This window comes from Ylistrum balloti, unplaced genomic scaffold (genome assembly GCF_031769215.1).
Source record: "Ylistrum balloti isolate Yb309-2 unplaced genomic scaffold, AGI_CSIRO_Ybal_v1 Utg370486, whole genome shotgun sequence".
Taxonomy (NCBI): domain Eukaryota; kingdom Metazoa; phylum Mollusca; class Bivalvia; order Pectinida; family Pectinidae; genus Ylistrum; species Ylistrum balloti.
Window position 1 is genome coordinate 115,928 of NW_026782317.1, and position 21,855 is coordinate 137,782.

Below are 21,855 nucleotides of genomic sequence, written 5' to 3' on the forward strand. Positions count from 1 at the left end.
CCAAAGAAAAGATTCATAGAATGAAGAGAGCAATAGGTGCTATCATTGTATCCAAGCTGGAGGAACATTTCCAATTTTGCAACTTAAAATGAGAATGTTGTGCGCTTCTGTACACATCATGAAGATCCATGTTTTAAAGGATATTGATATATAAGGACAAAAAATTTATAATATTCTACTACACAAAACTTCTTAATCTTTAACCTATTAGCAAACTTTCCTTATCATAAGCAAGCTTTCCTTAATGAACTAAAAACCAGATAAAGAAAAATATGTTGTGTAATTTTCCACTCCAGTTCAATATAAGTATCCTTGGACTGTCTCTGGTCCACACCTCTAGTGGCAATTTGAAAATTATATCCTGCATCCTCAGAAACTCACATTGGGATCTGGCACGAAGCACACAAAGGACATGAGAGAGCCTGGCCATTAAGTGCTAGAAGATGTGTCAGCACTCATCAACTTAGTTTTGCTGAATTTGAATTATGCCAAATTGCTAAATGGACAAAAAAGGCACAGGTGTCAACAAGATTGCTGTGTTCTAAATGTGTAACGTTGATAGAACAATTGGTTGGTGAGAGCTTGATGTCAGTGTATTAGTTAAGGTTTTCTATTCATTTTAACTCCTGAAGCTTTTTAGGAAGGTGTCATTTCGCTCACATTCGGGTTAAAACCATATTTATTCCAAAGAAATACAATATTTATCCAAAAGCCCAAAGAAAGATCAAATTTATCCCAAAGCTACATAGTAATACCATATTTATCCCAATTAGCTAGACAAGAGGCCCAAGGGGCCTTAACGGTCACCTGAGGAATATATTTCAATAATCTGGGGATTTTAAAATGTTGCAAAAATGTAACAACACTTGTGCAGGACCGTATGTAAAACATCTGTACCAAGTTTGAACATGATCCACTGAGTGGTTCTTGACAGGAAGTCCAAAATGTCTTAGCCAATCAAAGGCCAGGGTGGCCATCTTGGATTTTGAATCGCCCCAAAAAGTTAAAACACTTGCCAGGACCTTGTGAAGAACATTCGTTTCAAGTTTAGACATCATCAACCCAGTGGTTAATCTGACTGTTGGTTCATGTGAAGAAGATTTTTAAAGATTTACCTAATTTTCCCCCTTTTTTCCCCCTCCTCGGGCCCCTATTGAGGCCATGCCCTTTTTCTTCACAAACTTGAAGTGGCTTCCCATGGGGATGCTTTGTGCCAAGTTTGGTCAAAATCCATCCAATGGTTCTTGAGAAGAAGTCATTTAATGAAGGTTTTTACATATGGCCCCTTTTACACCCGTTATGGGCCCCAAAGGGAATATAATCACTTTTTTCAACTTAATTTCATATGTCCTTCACTAAGGGATGGTTTCTATTAAATTTGGTTGAAATCTGTCAAAGTTGAATTTTTGACCCTTTCGAGTGCCCCCTAGTGGGGCCGTTTTTGACCCGATTTTTTTTTCATTCACAAACTTTGTAGACCTTGCCATAAGGACCCTAAATATCAAATATGAACTTAATCTGACTGTTGGTTCATGAGAAGAAGATTTTTAAAGATTTACCTAATTTTCCCACTTTTTTCCCCCTCCTTGGGCCCCTATTGAGGCCATGCCCTTTTTCTTCGCAAACTTGAAGTGGCTTCCCATGGGGATGCTTTGTGCCAAGTTTGGTCAAAATCCATTCAGTGGTTCTTGAGAAGAAGTCAAATATGTAAAAAGTTAACAACGCACGACACACGGCGCACGACACAAGATGACAGACAAATCATGATGGCAATAGGTCACCATGAGCCTACGGCTCAGGTGACCTAAAAAGGTATAATGATTCCAAAGCTCAAAGAAATACTATATCTATCCAAATGTTCAAAGAAGCATACTCCTCCCAAAGCTAGAAGAATTATCAAATTTATCTCTAAGCTTAAAGAAACACCATAAAGAGAAAATTGCTCCAATTAATTTAGATAACATGACAATATCTATATCACAGAAAAAGTAGAAACCAAGATATCACAAAAGGTGTAACACTATTTATTTGACAACTATGAAGTCAAAAGACACACATATGAATAATATCTTTTAATACAAATTTAAATATGATAAAGAAGACCAAACAATGGATGAAAAGCATAATACAGCTGATTCATCCTTCAAGGACTCGTCAGCGATGCTACATCATACAGCTGTTTTATCCTTCAAGGACTCGTCAGTGATGCTACATCATACAGATGTTTCATCCTTCAAGGACTCGTCAGCGATGCTACATCATACAGATGATTCATCCTTCAAGGACTCGTCAGCGATGCTACATCATACAGATGATTCATCCTTCAAGGACTCGTCAGCGAAGCTACATCATACAGCTGTTTCATCCTTCAAGGACTCGTCAGCAATGCTACATCATACAGATGTTTCATCCTTTAAGGGCTCATCAGCGATGCTACATCATACAGATGTTTCATCCTTCAGGGACTCGTCAGCGATGCTTCATCATACAGCTGTTTCATCCTTCAAGGTCTCGTCAGCGATGCTACATCATACAGCTGTTTCATCCTTCAAGGACTCATCAGGGATGCTACATCAAACAGCTGTTTCATCCTTCAAGGACTCGTCAGCGAAGCTACATCATACAGCTGTTTCATCCTTCAAGGATTCGTCAGTGATGCTACATCATTCAGCTGTTTCATCCTTTAAGGACTCATCATTGATGCTACATCAAACAGCTGTTTCATCCTTCAAGGACTCGTCAGCGATGCTACATCATACAGCTGTTTCATCCATCAAGGTCTTGTCAGCCATGAAAGGGCTTTAATTTTAAACCTAGGTGGCAACTGAGGAAAATCCAAAGTGATCAAAACAAAATGTCAAAGTGTAAATGTGGAGGTGCACTAGCCCTGTAGTTTAATAAAACCACAACTAGACAGCAGAACACAAATATTGCTGATATGGAAAAACAAGGGACAATAATTCTTCTAAAACTGTCTATCAAATTGGAATTTCAAAAGAGACAGGTGTTAACTATCAAAACAGTTCTGGAAAACATGAAAACGTTTAACGAACAAATAAAAATAAGTCTTGAAGTTGTTCCTCAAGACAACATACTTCAACATCACCATTATATAACTCACAAATGATTCAATGGAATTTTTAATACTGAGAAAAGCAAGACAAGAAAATGATGGAAACAATGCAAAAATGTGATATATCTTTTCAAAATTTTGATTGGCATGCAATCTGAACTCCTGTACAATTGAGGTATTTCGCTGATATTGAATTACATAATCAAATTCATATTTAATATTACCATATTACACATTGAATTAAAACTGAACACCGTTGTAAGCTGCTTAGAAGATTACATTTTGCCTCCATGACTTGATGTAATTATTCAGTAATATAATAGGATAACAACACTGTGAAATAGCAAGGGGAAAGTTTCATATTCATTCTTCAATAAAAAAGAAAATAAAATAAAACAGAGAATTATTTTGATTTAATGAAAGATCTCTAGAAATGACCAATCCTCCATATCAGCCTCAATCATGGCCAGGTTACCAGTATACAGTGGTATATCAGTCTCAATCATGGCCAGGTTACCAGTATACAGTGGTATATCAGTCTCAATCATGACCAGGTTACCAGTATACAGTGGTATATCAGTCTCAATCATGGCCAGGTTACCAGTATACATTGGTATATCAGCCTCAATCATGGCCAGGTTACCAGTATACAGTGGTATATCAGCCTCAATCATGGCCAGGTTACCAGTATACAGTGGTATATCAGTCTCAATCATGACCAGGTTACCAGTATACAGTGGTATATCAGTCTCAATCATGGCCAGGTTACCAGTATACAGTGGTATATCAGTCTCAATCATGGCCAGGTTACCAGTATACAGTGGTATATCAGTCTATCAGCCTCAATCATGGCCAGGTTCAGTGGTGGCCAGGTTACCAGTATACAGTGGTATATCAGTCTCAATCATGGCCAGGTTACCAGTATACAGTGGTATATCAGTCTCAATCATGGCCAGGTTACCAGTATACAGTGGTACATCAGTCTCAATCATGGCCAGGTTACCAGTATACAGTGGTACATCAGTCTCAATCATGGCCAGGTTACCAGTATACAGTGGTATATCAGTCTCAATCATGGCCAGGTTACCAGTATACAGTGGTATATCAGTCTCAATCATGGCCAGGTTACCAGTATACAGTGGTATATCAGTCTCAATCATGGCCAGGTTACCAGTATACATTGGTATATCAGTCTCAATCATGGCCAGGTTACCAGTATACAGTGTTATATCAGCCTTAACCATGACAAGGGTACCAGTAAACAGTGGTATATCAGTCTCAATCATGGCCAGGTTACCAGTAAACAGTGGTATATCAGTCTCAATCACGGCCAGGTTACCAGTATACAGTGGTATATCAGTCTCAATCATGGCCAGGTTACCAGTATACAGTGGTATATCAGTCTCAATCATGGCCAGGTTACCAGTAAACAGTGGTATATCAGTCTCAATCATGGCCAGGTTACCAGTATACCGTGGTATATCAGTCTCAATCATGGCCAGGTTACCAGTATACAGCGGTATATCAGCCTCAATCATGGCCAGGTTACCAGTATACAGCGGTATATCAGCCTCAATCATGGCCAGGTTACCAGTATACAGTGGTATGGGAGATTTTATTACAGTATTTATATTATTTTGTTCTGTAAGTCTGACATACACAATGTATGATATATATTATACCTTAAACCCGATGTTTATTCTGCACTATTTTACAAACATTTTTTACAAAATCTAACCTGATCCAATAATCCGATCTGTCTTTTCATTGAAATTGCTAATTTATATGTCTACTTTCGTCATGTGCTTTGCCTAGTTGAACTGTTATTACCACAAATGATTTGTCCATTAGGGCCGTTTGTATACAAAGTTCCCCTGTACTTCATTTGTCTGCCCATACAGACATGTGTTTAATGCCAACTTAAACCTTCAGGGGCAGGCAATTTGATACATCATAACAAATGTGTAAGTCCAACACAAATACATATTTTATTCTATATGTAAAGCATGTTGTACAAACCTTCAGAGGGAAACTGATATGCTACTCAAATATTGACAAACAAGACCTCAAGCTCTGTCAGCTTTATACAATACTCTTACTTTTTTTTTCAAAATAATTCTTTCCACACAAACATAAAACAACATTTTATTAAAACAATGTTTGCCTAATAGATATAAGAACAAACTTTAATTTTAATTGTTCTAATTTCATAAATAACCTCTTAAAAAAAGAAGTGAAAAATATTTTACCAATGAAAATGTTAAGCTAACAGTTCAGGAATCCTCTTGAGCTGTGGTGCAGCAACACCAATGTACCTTAATTAACATCAATGGTGCAGCAAATATGTTCGTCTCTCATTTTGATCCTATATAACCTTCATCAACATGTCAGACACTTATTGGATCCCTTATGACGCAAGTTCACTGAGCGTTTTGGCCAAACAGTAATCGTTTATATATTGCTTGATAAAAACAAAACACTTTATATATAATGGGTATGGTGCTGTTTTATAACTGTTAGGCATGATGATATGATATTAAGCTTATACCTCTACCCAAACCACCGGAACATTCAAATGTCTCCTTGAACTATAAACACGACTTTTATGACATTTCAGCATTTAGATTTGTTGTATTCTACCGGCCTAGACATGAAATGCACAGAGAGTTTGGAAAGTTTTGTCAGATGGTAAGCTTGGACAATGAACTTAGTAATATGGATTAAATGACCCTCATCCAGGTAAAGAAACATTTTTTTTTTTTCAAATCTGGTTGGGATCATCCATTTCTTTTTAAGGCAGTGCAAATGATCAAGAAACTATAGACAATAAACCTATGATTTAAAAATTATGGTAAAATGTCTTGATTTTTTTGCATTGCTGAATCTCCATTGTCCATTTTCATGACTCCTTCTTTTAAAAGAACTGAACTAATAGCTGTAAGTGTCATTGTTGAAATAGGTTTGAATATTAAAAACCACAATATCTTAAAACTTATCAAGAAATTGTTAGCAAGACTAAACCATTCCATATAAATATGCATTGCAACATAAGCCCCGATCCCTGTAACAAAGAAAAACACATGGTGCACAAGTATTACCATATATATCTGGCAATACGCCTATATTTGATAATAATCCGACCCACTTAAGTAAAGCATGCCTTTGAATGTTTTGTCATTGGCCCTGAAACAAGATTTACTTGTTCTGGTTGCCTGGACTTATCAAAGGATATCTACGGTAGTATAAAATGTTATAACGTACAAGTACCTAACACCAAGTAGCCGTGCATGGTATGTAAACAATGTATACACCTGTCCATCTTAAAGTCAACATGCAAGTGGTCAAGAATGACCACAGGCACCTACCTGATGGTTATCTCAGTTTGGTTTCTGTTACGGCCACCACCTGAAAGCTTCATTGCACTGAAAGCTGACTAGTAATTTTTCCAACAAAAACAAAGCCTGTTATTAAGGTACAGATGAGAAAGGGAAATGACAGTAACTGCAGTATAAGGGTACAGAGAGGAAGCGGTATGTGTGAATGTGTATATATTTCTTTACATTTGGCGGACCCTACTAACTGCGACACAGATGAGTGAATTCGAGTTGTCAGACGCTGGCATTCAGCTGTGGGAAAGCTTCTCTCAAACAATGTTTATATTACAGCAGCTGACAGTTTGATACATAGACATATACACTATTTGTTTACTAGTAGTATACAGATTGTCAACAAACTGTTTTTTTTTCTTTTCTGGAATCACCTGTAGGTAAATATAGCATTCATTTCTAATGTTTCTCTAACATGTATCTTTTTTTTATATGTAACATAAAAATCAATGCTATCTGATGATGTTTTCAGTAAGACTGAGGAACCTAAGACAACATTAACAAAGGATAAAGGCAAGTTAACAGTTAGAAACATATTGCCTTGCAATCACCACTACAGAAATCAAAGAAGGTTGTCGATTAGTATTTAAAGCTGAGCGCTTCAGGCATGCACTGCTATCTTTTAGCAAATCTATCAACAAAGCAAATTGTGTTTAATACTCAAATTTAAACCCAATCCGATTATCACTGTCTTCCGATGTAGATATTTATTTCACATGTGCAGATTTGGAGAAGACATATTGAATCATTGTTACAGAATAATCTTGCACATTTCAGAGAGAAACTGGTTATATATCCTCCTTGCTATGCGGTACATTATTGATCTAGCATATTTGCATGCAAGATAATTCCTGAACTTTACATAAATCTGTTCTACTTAATAAAATTTAAACTGATTGTAAACCTCAGTTCTCCCCAAAAAATCCATAAGATTCTAATCCTTGAACATCTGAATGACGCCAAGTTTTTCCTAAACCAATAAATTCTTGATTAAATCAGGATTTCGCTTCTTTCAAACCTTCCTGACATAGCTTTGTACATTTTTAGTAAATAGAAATGGACGTCCAATGTCTTCCATCTTGGTCAACGCATAAAGATGATGGATTTGTTTTCTGTGCTACGAAACACTGACGTAGAAGTTACCGCAGACATCACGCAGCTCTTGTCTTGGAAACCAGTGTTGTATTGCTGAATCTTTCATGCCTTATAAATCACAAGACGTTTTCATCTCATGGATTGGACTATCCTTCCTGTGGTGCTGATATTGAATTGCAATGATAACAAATAAAATATTGTAATTTTTCTCCCCAATTCATTTAATTAAATAGCTGCATCCCAAGATCAAATTCCATTTTGTTTTTTTTTCATTTGTAAATGAGAATTGGAGTAGGTTGGTGGTGCAACCATGTAAAACAAATACAGAGAATTTTGTATCTGACTAGGACAACAATAAATGAATATTGATAGGTTCGGAAATTACTGAGGTGTTTGACTCCGACAGCCCAGAACAGCTCACCCATTCCCCTTTCTGCTGGTAATGGTAGGCTAATAGAACTGATGTTGTGAATATTTCCACTACGTCAGTTGCTAAGGAAGACAAAATGTTAAATGTCTCCACATAAAAGTAACTTGTATGAGGCTGTCTATTTTATCAGAATCAAATGAAGCAGAAAAGATCAGAATCAAAATTCAAATATCTAGCAGCAGGCAGCTATACACTCATCAACGGCTATAGTAAATATCTGATCTGAATTCTATGACCTTGAAATTTGACCTAATGACCTGTAAATTCAGTTATATAATTTCTCCTTCAATCTATTGACAATGCTGGTTAAGATTGTTACAATGAATACCAATGAATTTGGTCTCTTCGACAACACAACCAGTGCCCAACACTCAGGTTCAATTAAAGCAAAATTTGTGTGATGTAAATCTAAATTTAATTTTGAAAAAATTGTAACTACCTAAGCTCTGTTACTTTCATATGTTCTATTCTCTCGGTTTAGAACTAGGCTGTATGTATATTTCAGTCTATCAGGTCTAAAATAAAATAATTTTTATCAATCAAACAAACTTTTTACTGTTTCTCTCAACTGCAGGACATTATGTCTCATTGGTGACAAAAATCTCGATAAAAGCAAAGCGTTTCCTTTGAGACTTTGTCAGCAAAGACAGGAAGTCAGCATCAATGGACTGCAGCAAGTCAACCTCATTCTTCATAAGATCATTTACAAAAAAAAAGAAAAAAACTTCAAACACCTAGGTAGAAACAAGATCAAAAGAAATGTACCCTAGTGCCATACTCTCCATTGTGTCAAGTGCTGCTGACTGCTGTTGTTTTCCTCAGAGGAGAAACTGATGCCAACAAAGAAATTAAACTTGCTCATTTAATATCTGATGTATATATTGCAATCTTTGCAATTTTACCACAGCTTAATCAAAGAGCTGTCACAGGAAACCAATCACTTTACTGTCACAACATGTCAGCATCTTATGACATATAAATATTCCCATTTACATTATTGTTTTTAGAATATTAACTGCAGATATGTGACATTAAAACAACTATTGACTTCTTCAGGTGATGTACAAAATGGGTTTCATCAATCTTTTTACAACATATACCAGTATATTATTTTATCTACATCACCAGTAATAAAACAACTAATGACTTCAGTTGAGGTACACACATGGTTCATCAACCTTTATACAACATATATAATTTTATCTACATCACCAGTAATAAGACAACTAATGACTTCAGTTGAGGTACACACATGGTTCATCAACCTTTATACAACATATATATATATAATTTTATCTACATCCAGTAATACACACAGTTCATCAACCTTTATACAACATATAACTAATGACTTCAGTTGAGGTACACACATGGTTCATCAACCTTTATACAACATATATATAATTATCTACATCACCAGTGATAAAACAACTAATGACTTCAGTTGAGGTACACACATGGTTCATCAACCTTTATACAACATATATATAATTTTATCTACATCACCAGTAATAAAACAACTAATGACTTCAGTTGAGGTACATGCATGTTTCATCAACCTTTATACAACATATATATACATATATCACCTATTGAAACAACTAATACTTTCAGCTGAGATCCACTAAAGGTTCCATCAACTTATATTTCTAAATTACAATTGACCATACCTGTTATAAAAACATATGACACTTCTTGAGCTGTTGCTATAATATTTAGAAGTATTACATTTAAACAAGATCCAGATTTATTTCAAAACTGACAAACTTAAACAGAGAGAGAATGTGAAATTTTGATTGTTTCCTTTCCGTGTATCAGCTTCAAGAAAGATGCCAGATGGAATGCTTACAAAGCATTGTCAGAACACTTATTTTACAGGCACCAAAGGGAAAAAATCTTGGAGCCAAGGCAAATCGAAATAAATTTGAACAGTTTGATGCTCTCTGCCTTTCATATATTTTTTCAACATCAGTTGATCACATTCTATGAATCCAAGGGAATTTGGAAGTCTCTACACCATCAACAGATTGTTATCTTGTCATGAGCAGATTCACGACTGGGACATGTTTCTGAGGGCTAAACAAATGCTGATACCTAACCAAATTTCTTTCTAAAAAATAATGGTTTCTTTAGATATCAAGCAAAAAAAATTCCATCTAGCTTCATCACAAAGCTGTTTTCCTTGCGTTGCAATCTAGATCTCAGTCTTATGATCAAGATCAATTCTGCCTGCTGGCATCTTGCCTTTTCTTCGAAATCTAATTGATCCTTTCCCCAAATGCCTGACAAGAAAGTATGGGTAATATCATTAGATTATCAAGTCTTAATCAAACAAACGTCATCATTATCACATCTCGATCAAAATGTCTGCGGTTGCATTGTTTCGCTTGTCTCATATTCATAGTTTCTATAGTGATGATCTAATTTCCAGTCTGTTTTGTTTTTGTAGTCTCAGTACACTGTCCTGGAATTCTGGTTTGCCTCCCTTTTACATGTTTAATGCTACTCCAGCATTAATTACAGTTCATGTAGATGGAAAAATCAGATAATTTATTTAATGTTTTGACTTTCCCTCCATCTTTCCATTACTCCTCTACCAATAGTAAATTCTCCCCCTCCCTCCTTCTCTTTTCTTTCTATCCATTATTCCTATACCAATAGTAAATTTTATCCCTCCTTCCTTCTCTTTTCTTTCTATCCATTATTCCTATACCAATAGTAAATTTTATCCCTCCCTCCTTCTCTTTTTCTTTCTATCCATTACTCCTATACCAATAGTAAATTCCCTCCCTCCTTCCTTCTCTTTTCTTTCTATCCATTACTCCTATACCAATAGTAAATTCTCCACCTCCTTCCTTCTCTTTTCTTTCTATCCATTACTCCTCTACCAATAGTAAATTTTCCCCCTCCCTACTTCTCTTTTCTTTCTATCCATTACTCCTCTACCAATAGTAAATTCTCCCCCTCCCTCCTTCTCTTTTCTTTCTATCCATTACTCCTATACCAATAGTAAATTCCCTCCCTCCTTCCTTCTCTTTTCTTTCTATCCATTACTCCTATACCAATAGTAAATTCTCCCCCTCCCTCCTTCTCTTTTCTTTCTATCCATTACTCCTATACCAATAGTAAATTTTACCCCTCCCTCCTTCTCTTTTCTCTCTAATTTTCATCCCTTCTCTGGCACTATTTTTGGGGTTCCCTGAACCTTTCCCTTCCTACCTGGAGTTGCCTCTGGGTTGTGCTGTTCCAATTTGCATGATGTAATAATACCATAACTTTATGAAGTCCCACCCTTTCCTTCTCTGCCTGGTAACCTTTACTAGGCTCCATAAAGGCTTTTGAGGAAGGGAGATCATGCTCTATCTCTGTCATTATGGTTCATGGGACTGTAGGGAGGGCAGGATTTTTTCTTTTTTTTTCTTCGGAGGAGGGAGGTGCCGGTACTGTATTTGGTTACCAAAGTTATGGTAAGTATAACATCATAAATTGTTTTTACTTGAAACAAGGAGCCCAAGGGCCTTAACAGTCACCTGAGTATAAATGTTTCTTGTAACATGTCATTGAAATGATTTTATTAAAAAAAGTAAGATAATTTTACTTCATTGTACACATAATGCAAAAGTAAATTGTGCATAATATTAACTGCCATTCCGTGTGAAGGTTTCTAACCAAGTTTGAATTAAAAGAAATTACACCCAAAAATTGAATATTTCCATATTAAATCTCCCATCCAGAAACAGTAGAACATCTTTAAAAATTTTAATCAATTCTGATCCATGGGGGTAAGAGGGGGGGGGGGGTGTTTGGGGGAGGGGTCAGCCATGGTCAGTATGTGCGTCTCATCAAACTGTCAGCTCACAAAATTAATTATACCATAAAAGTTTGAACTACTTCTGAAAGAAAATAAACAAATTATACTCAAAAACATTATTTTCCTATATAAACTATAGTAAATTTTACACCCTCCATAAATGAAAATATGAAACCCTAAGGACATAAAATTTGCAATTCTGGTAAAGGACCATAAGAAACTTCCATCCAAGAAGAGTATTTGGTTCTACTTCATCTGGGTATTGAGAAGAAGATTTTTGAATTTTCAATCAATTTGACCTTTTTTGGTTCCACTCCTCAGGCCCCTTGGGGTCAGGGACAAAATTATTTACAACTTTGGTGTGTCTTAAGTCATGAAAGGTTTTTGTAAAATTTCATTGAAATTGGTTCAGGGGTTTTCCAGAAGAAAAGTATATGATACATGATGCTGGACAAAAGGGGATCCTGAGACTTAGTCTCTGACCTTACAACCTCAATTATGATGACAACAAAATATATCAAATATTTGAATCCCTAGCACCCCTTCTTTTCCTTGTACAACTCTCCATACTTTAAAGTAACAAGTTCTGCACAATCCCCAGCCAGCTCTCCTTCTATTTCCTGTAAATCTCCATACATTTATTGCTATTTGACTATCTGTTATAGGAAAATCTCATTCATTTTAGTCAGAGCTTTACTACTGCCTCGACACTGACAACAAGTTGTCTCCCCTCCATCAGTGTGAAATCCCCTTAATCTGTGCTTCTCTAACTGGACTGTAAAACCTTTGATCTACAACACAAGTTTGGTCAGAAGACAGACACATTGATGATCTGTCTAGACAGTGAAGCAGATTGTGTTGAGGCCAAATCAAACAAATGGAAAGTTTCAGATGACACTTATTATTAAGCATAATGGAAAAGATAATGTTCTTGTAATTGTTTCCTCGCAGATTTGTATCTACATACATGTACACAATTCAGCTTCGATATCACAAAACTTGCACCACTGAATCCTACCATGTTACAAGAAACATGTACATGATATAATATGCTTCTGGTCGAGAAATGTAGTGAAAAAATTGAAAACAATTAGCTTTTAGCATGGCATGGCATAAAATCATTAATATTACAAGGAAATAGGACATTTAGTATAGTGTGAGGGAATACCTTGATATTTAAGAGAAACAGTGCCATTTTTAGAGAGGCCTTGTAGTGAATCTTATAATCATAAAACAAAGATAATTTAGACAGACCCTAAAAGGAAACCATAAATCATATGGAAAAAACAGAGCCTTTCAGCATACCCTATTTTGTAGAAACTTGGAGTCATTAAGATTTTCCAAGACTTTTTGAGATCAAATTTCAAATATTTTCTGACATCAAATTCAAGAACTTTTCATGAATTTTCACACACAAACTTCTAAGACTTTTCCATGACATTTTGACATTAAATTTCAGGAAATTTCTCTGTATTTCTGACAACAGATAATCAAGGACTTTTCAAGGACTTTCTAACATCAAATATTCAAGGACCTTTCCAAGACATTCTGACATAAAAATCAAGGATTTTTCCCATGATACTCTGACATTATATTCACAGACTTTTTTCAACTTATTTTGACATTACATTCAAACACATTTCCACTTTTTGGCATTAAATTCAAGAACTAACCAAAGACTTTTCATTGCCATCTTTTTTTGTTCATATTTCTACTATTAAGGGAGGTGTAACTGCTGCTTTTTGTGGTTTAGGTTGTGGACCAAAGATAACAATTCAAGGACTTTTATAGGCCAAATTCCAAAACTTTTCAGGGATGACATTTAACTCCAAGATTTTTGCAAGCAAGGACTGAAATTCAAGGCTTTTTGATGTTTGTATGAACTGTAGAACACTCTGGGGAAACTGGACCATGTTTCAGCATGGTCTAGTAAGCAATCACTAATAATTTCTGACAGGAAACAACTATGATTGTAGGTATCAAATATCTCACATAAAGATTTGCAATCATGACAAAACAAAACGGAATGGACTTATCCATTTCAAAATTGAAGTTGAAAGTTTAAAACAAATAAACAATTGTTTTATGTGCTTTTTGTAACTGACACCCTTTCAATTACCACTGACCAGTACTGACCTTATCTCACAGTCATGTAAAATCTTACCACTGACCAGTACTGACCTCACCTCACAGCCAGGTGAAATCTTATCACTGACCAGAACTGACCTTACCTCTCAGTCAGGTAAAATCTTATCACTGACCAGTATTGACCTTAACTCACAGTCAGGTAAAATCTTACCAATGACCAGTACTGACCTTATCTCACAGTCAGGTAAAATCTTACCACTGACCAGTACTGACCTTATCTCACAGTCAGGTAAAATCTTACCACTGACCAGTACTGACCTTAACTCACAGTCAGGTAAAATCACACCACTGACCAATACTGACCTTATCTCACAGCCAGGTAAAATCTTACCACTGACCAGTACTGACCTCTTCTCACAGCCAGGTGAAATCTTATCACTGACTAGTATTGACCTTAACTCACAGTCAGGTAAAATCTTACCAATGACCAGTACTGACCTTATCTCACAGTCAGGTAAAATCTTACCACTGACCAGTACTGACCTTATCTCACAGTCAGGTAAAATCTTACCACTGACCAGTACTGACCTTAACTCACAGTCAGGTAAAATCTTACCACTGACCAATACTGACCTTATCTAACAGCCAGGTAAAATCTTACCACTGACCAGTACTGACCTCTTCTCACAGCCAGGTGAAATCTTATCACTGACAGACCTTAATTCACAGCCAGGTAAAATCTTACCAATGACCAGTACTGACCTTATCTCACAGTCAGGTAAAATCTTACCACTGACCAGTACTGACCTTATCTCACAGCCAGGTAAAATCTTACCACTGACCAGTACTGACCTCTTCTCACAGCCAGGTAAAATCTTACCAATGACTATTACTGACCTCACCTCACAGCCAGGTGAAATCTTATCACTGACCAGAACTGACCTTAATTCACAGTCAGGTAAAATCTTACCATTGACCAGTACTGACCTTATCTCACAGTCAGGTAAAATCTTACCACTGACCAGTACTGACCTCTTCTCACAGCCAGGTGAAATCTTATCACTGACCAGTACTGACCTTAATTCACAGTCAGGTAAAATCTTACCAATGACCAGTACTGACCTTATCTCACAGTCAGGTAAAATCTTATCACTGACCAGTACTGACCTTATCTCACAGCCAGGTGAAATCTTATCACTGACCAGAACTGACCTTAATTCACAGTCAGGTAAAATCTTACCATTGACCAGTACTGACCTTATCTCACAGTCAGGTAAAATCTTATCACTGACCAGTACTGACCTTATCTCACAGCCAGGTAAAATCTTACTACTGACCAGTACTGACCTTATCTCACAGCCAGGTAAAATCTTACCACTGACCAGTACTGACCTCTTCTCACAGCCAGGTGAAATCAAATGCTTAGCTGTAAAATATTCCACTTACCTGAAAATACAAAATACAAAGGTAAAAAGGAAGTCATCAGAAATATTTCATAAATAAGAGAAACAATGATGGAAAGGCATCTGTTATGGAGGTGAGCAAATAAACTAAATGTTTTTAAAATTTGCTGCAAGATCATGCAAGGTTGACACATGTAACTAAACATGAAAACTTAGTATGTTTCTGTCAGGACTACTGGGACCATAATGTCAATCCCATTCCAATATAATCACTGTATGCCAACCTGTTGTAACTGACCACATGCCGAATTGATAGAATCAAGTGTGAATAAGTGTTAGAGTGTCATGAGAAAAAAATGTAATAAAATAACAGATCATTCTAATTTTGTTCATGTTTGGAGCAGGTCATTATATTAGGACAGTATCAGATTAATCTGACAACCACCGAGTTGTATATAGATGTACAAATGGATATGTATATAAAAGGACTATGTGATGAAATCCTGAGGAATTTACAAAATTGTATATTAGGACATATAAATGTGGTTTATAAGACAAATACATAAGAGTTGTTTCCCATCAGTGTCATCTGTATTTGCATCCATGACAGAAAATAAGTAAGGACAATAGCAGTGGTCTCCCTTTTCTCATTCTCATTCAAGCATACACTTTAAAAGGTTATATCTACCATCTGTTGCTTGGCAATGTTAATCCCCTAACTTGTAGGCTTGCAGTCAGGTATCAATTGTCTGTATACCTATATGTACAAACAATCCCTGATGATGTTGTAAGCCCTGGTTCCCCCACCCTCACTAGACAGGTACCTAGTAATTATTATACAACTCGAGGAGATCATCTGTGGACCTCTCCCTGGGTAGTACTGCACATAAACTCCACTAGAATGATCAATAAATCAATTTTTGCCAATAACCACACTAATACCAAGACTTGTACAGGTAGGAATTCTCTAGGAACCCACCTGATTTGATACATAGATCTTTTTCATCGCATTAAATGTGTGTTGTTTTTCTCAATATACTGTAGGCAAGGTTAAATTTAGTTTATTGTCCTCCGTCTTCACGAACACACACATGTATCCATGTACGCATGCATGCACATCTGGATTTGAACTTTTATAACTATTTTATAGACAGACCAAGCTCAAATTCCCCACACTGAATGCTTGTCATATTTCAAGGCAGTATCATACATCTGGAAAACATCTGGTAGAATTTATTACTGCCTGAATTTCTGGATCCTGTTTGTAAACATTCAATGTTGAACAACCATTTGATGTTATTCTTGTTTATTGAATGTTTTTACTTCTGAAATGGTATATTATAATCATCTGGTGTTTCGTATTTAATGTTTTCATTTTCAGGATTTCTGAAAAACAAGAGATCCTAGAGGGTTTCTTGGTGTCCAATTTTGTTTGATCTTAATTTGTTCTTTTCTTATCTCTGAACAGTCTTCTGAAGAAATAGCGAAAATTATCTTTAACCACCAAATCCAAGATGATCGTCTGTCAGCTATTTCTAATCAGTCACAAAATCAAATAGGCACAACTAGGGACAAAGGGGAACCTACATATGAAATTTGGGAAAGATTCACCTGGCACTTTTCGAGAGATAATGACAACAAACTTTCATTGTTGAAATCCAAGATGGCTATCTATCCACCTTTTTGTTTTTTTCATCATTCCCAATATACAACAGCTACAACTAGGGACAAAGGGGAACCTACATATGAAATTTGGGAAAGATTCACCTGGCACTTTTCGAGAGATAATGACAACAAACTTTCATTGTTGAAATCCAAGATGGCTATCTATCCACCTTTTTGTTTTTTTCATCATTCCCAATATATAACAGCTACAACTAGGGACAAAGGGGAACCTACATATGAAATTTAAGAAAAATTCATTCAGTCCTGCTCAAGAAATAGCAATAACAAAGCTTAAAAGTAACAAGAGGCCCATGGGCCTTAACGGTCATCTGACAAAAAGCAAGCCAAACCTAGAAAGTGGGTTGAGGTCATTCATTTGAACAAACTTGGTAGCCTCTCCTCCAAGCATCTTACAGGCCCAATATCAGCACTCATGGACTTTTGCTTGTTGAGAAGAAGTCGTTTGTATATTTTAACATATTTGACCCCTGTGACCTTGAAAGTGGGTTGAGGTCATTCATTTGAATAAACTAGGTAGCCTTTCCTCCCAGCATGCTACAGACCCAATATCGGCACTCATAGACTTTTGCTTATTGAGATGAAGTCCTTTGTATATTTTAACATATTTGACCCCTGTGACCTTGAAAGTGGGCCAAGGTCATTCATTTGAACAAACTTTGTAGGGCTCCATGCCAGCATGCTATGGGCCAAGTATTAGCCCCCTAGGCCGTCTAGTATTTGAGAAGAAGTTATTTAAAGATTTTGACATATTTGACCCCTGCGACCTTGAAAGTTGTTCAAGGTCATTCATTTAAATCAACTTGGTAGCCTTTCCTCCCAGCATGCTACAGACCCAATATCGGCACTCATAGACTTTTGCTTATTGAGATGAAGTCCTTTGTATATTTTAACATATTTGACCCCTGTGACCTTGAAAGTGGGCCAAGGTCATTCATTTGAACAAACTTTGTAGGGCTCCATGCCAGCATGCTATGGGCCAAGTATTAGCCCCCTAGGCCTTCTAGTATTTGAGAAGAAATTATTTAAAGATTTTGACATATTTGACCCCTGCGACCTTGAAAGTTGTTAAAGGTCATTCATTTAAATAAACTTGGTAGCCTTTCCTCCCAGCATGCTACAGACCCAATATCGGCACTCATAGACTTTTGCTTATTGAGATGAAGTCCTTTGTATATTTTAACATATTTGACCCCTGTGACCTTGAAAGTGGGCCAAGGTCATTCATTTGAACAAACTTTGTAGGGCTCCATGCCAGCATGCTATGGGCCAAGTATTAGCCCCCTAGGCCTTCTAGTATTTGAGAAGAAGTTATTTAAAGATTTTGACATATTTGACCCCTGCGACCTTGAAAGTTGTTCAAGGTCATTCATTTAAATCAACTTGGTAGCCTTTCCTCCCAGCATGCTACAGACCCAATATCGGCACTCATAGACTTTTTTGCTTATTGAGATGAAGTCCTTTGTATATTTTAACATATTTGACCCCTGTGACCTTGAAAGTGGGCCAAGGTCATTCATTTGAACAAACTTTGTAGGGCTCCATGCCAGCATGCTATGGGCCAAGTATTAGCCCCCTAGGCCTTCTAGTATTTGAGAAGAAGTTATTTAAAGATTTTAACATATTTGACCCGTAACCTTGAAAGTTGTTCAAGGTCATTCATTTAAACAAACTTGATAGCCCTTCATCCCAGCATGCCACAGGCACAATATCAGCAATCTGAGCCTTTTGGTTATTGAGAAGAAGTTGTTTAAAGATTTTAACATATTTGACCCCTGTGACCTTTAAAGTGGGTCAAGGTCATTCATTTGAACAAACTTGGTAGAGCTCCATGCCAGTATCCTCTGTGCCAAGTATTAGCCCCCTAGACCTTCTAGTATTTGAGAAGAAGTCGTTTGAATGAAAAGTTTACGCACGGCGGACGACAACGGACGAAGCATGATGACTATAGGTCATCGGACCCTTCGGGTCAGATGACCTAAAAATCCAAGATGGTCTCTAAGCCATTTTGTTTTTTCAATCAGTTCTAAATTCACTTGGGCTCAACCAAGGAGCAAGGGACCATAGACTATGTGAAATTTGAGAAAGATCCATTCAATACTGCACAAGAATGTTGATGAAATTTTTTTGGCTCACCTTTGGGCTGCTGATAAGATAAATTCAAAATGGCTTTTCATGGCAGCCATATTGAATATTTGATGAAGTTCAATTGTTTTCATTGTATTACTTGTCCCTCATTTGAGTTTCAAGAAGATTTGTTGTTGAACTGGATAAATAGTGGTAGTGATAAATTGTAAACAGGATACACTTATGGATGGATATAGATCTGCAGAAAATGGCAAAAAAAATGAAATAAGCCACACCATATACCCTTTACTTTCAGCATGGACCGACAGATGGAAAGACCAATTTGACCAAAACAACTATCACAAAGTACACTAGAAACCATCACTAACAGTCGGCACTTTCAGGTAGGTCGGAAAAATGTCAAACATGGATATGTGCTATGAAATAAAATGTAGATTGTAGATTAACTACAAAATCCAAACTACCCAAATCTGTTACATCTTGATGATCAGAGAAGCACAATCTGCCTCTCTGTCCAACCAATATGTTACACTCGGACAACCACATCAGTTGGAGCTGAGCTAATGGTCAGGTCCAGTATTTATCTACTCAAATCTAGTCCATCAGTGTCGATCTAACATATCAGCATTATACAAATTAATTTACACCCATTTTTCAATTTCCTGCCATGATTCCTATCAGCGTGATAGTCACTGACAAACTCTGAAACAATTATGTTTTATCCGTTAACTTGTTCATAAAGAGGTTACTATTGATTATTGAAGGACATTGATCCCAGAAGATTTCATTTTATCAAATATTGATCCCTTTCATGGAAAAATACTGATGAGTCTCCTGGAAGCTTATCAAGTGACATTATTTCGTGTCAGTGGCTATTACGTTAAAACTCCATCCAAGGTGAGGTTTCGCACACGAACGTTGAATGTAAAACCGTGATCTGGTTTATAAAGATGCTATGGTAACTGACATCCTTTTGTCGTAATGATATAAGAGTAACCTTGATCAAGATCACTTCAACAATTTCTGGTTCAAGTTCAAAAGCACTAATTTGAGTGATTTTCAAATAACAAAAAACATAGATCGCCACATAAATAAGATTTTTCTGTGATTGATATACATAAGTAAATAAACTTATGTACCTTCAAGGCTTCTGTGTAAAATGTGTTCTCAACTTGATGTTATGATAATGATAATTAATCATAGACACGGCAGGTTTTCATCCTTTATCAGAATGATTTCCATCTTTTTTCTTTTTCGCAAGTAGATTGCTCAAATAAAATTTCATTTTATTGCTAATGGTCCTATTCACTAATTAAAATGCAGCGTTCAAAGCTGTCGATGGGTATGGTCACCAGAAATGGACTTAAGACCTGCATCATAAAATGTGTGGACATCAATATACATGTGTAGTTTACGACGAGCTACAGACAATCTTCACTATCTTGGAGATAAAATAGAATTGGCACGCATTCAGGAAACGTAACAAATCTCATGAAAACTTAATATCTGAATATGTGGTCTCTGTTTATTAAACGCATACTCAGAAATCTAAATGGACTGTCCAACCATCTAATGGCATCCAAATTGGTGTTCAGAAATAATGAAAAAAATCCTTTTATTTTTCTTATATTTCACAAATCATCATGCTCCACTAAAGATCCTGTTAAAACTTTGTGTCCCTCGCATCCTGTCTACAAGTTAAAAACGTCCGTTATTCACTGAATTAATCAATACTTGGTGATGTCAGTGATTAATTGAACTGCCACAATGGATACACACCAATACAGTCACCATGGCGACAACTGTGATACCATTAATGCAGTAATCACATCACCAAATATAATGAGGATACAAAAAGACATTATCATCTCAACACACTTTAATGAGTGGAATTGTGTCGGATTTTCAAACCATTTATTGCAAAATAGTTTTTTGGTTTTTATGATTTATAATTTTTTTTTTTTTTGTTGTTGATAATGTCAATGGCAAACTGTTCAATTTTTTTAGAATTTCACATATCTGTAATTTAGTCAATTTATATTAAGAATATGAAAACTTTCACAACATTTATATATATTCTTTGTAACTGATCATCATCTATAACTGTAATTAAAAGCATTCAAACTTTATATCCATAATGCTTGGCATCCATCATTATTTTGTCTTTAAATGTTGGTTATTTTTGGACCACATTCTGTCTTTCATGGGAGGCAACAATCCCCTGACAAGTCTCCATCTTGAAGTGAGGAGAATCTGTCCTGTTGAAGGCAGTCAGATCTATGATCTGGTGCCAAGCACCAGACTATTTCTGAACCAAAAAAATTCTGGAGTAGAAGCAGGGAGTGCAGTTTGGTAACAAAACCTCCTCAACCCTGCCCTTTGAAAGCTTGGTGACTACTTGCTCCTGGAGCACCTGAGCTGTAGCCTGGCAAACACAAGAGTACAGATTAAAGAAGAATTCTCCAAAACCTGAGACTGGGCAGTGGCTGTGTTGAAGACACAATAGTGCCTTCTGGCAGAAAGTGGTCCAATTGAGCACATGTCCAAGAAGCAATCAAAGAGTAATGGACTCCGGGATGGACAAAGCTGAAGGTGGTGGACAAACCTCCACCCTAAGGATCTGGGAAACATCTGCCATAATGGCCTGCATCCCAGAAAAGACATGCTGGGCCTCGACCTCAGCAGCCTCATGGCCACTCTTATCCTGCATACCCTCCTCACCAGGAGGATCATCATCTGACAACTGGATCTATATCCAAGCATCCATGAGAGAGATGAATTATCTGGAGTTGCATTCC

The 21,855-nt window shown here is 36.5% G+C and overlaps 1 long non-coding RNA gene across 1 annotated transcript in view; it reads left to right on the forward strand.

The window, feature by feature from the left end:
* The window catches only part of LOC132555414 (uncharacterized), an 83,585-nt gene that overhangs the window by 49,351 nt on the left and 12,379 nt on the right, over positions 1-21,855 (forward strand). Inside the window, exon 4 of the long non-coding RNA XR_009554436.1 lies at positions 19,353-19,440. This is a non-coding gene — a long non-coding RNA (uncharacterized LOC132555414). The remainder of the gene's footprint in view (positions 1-19,352; positions 19,441-21,855) is intronic.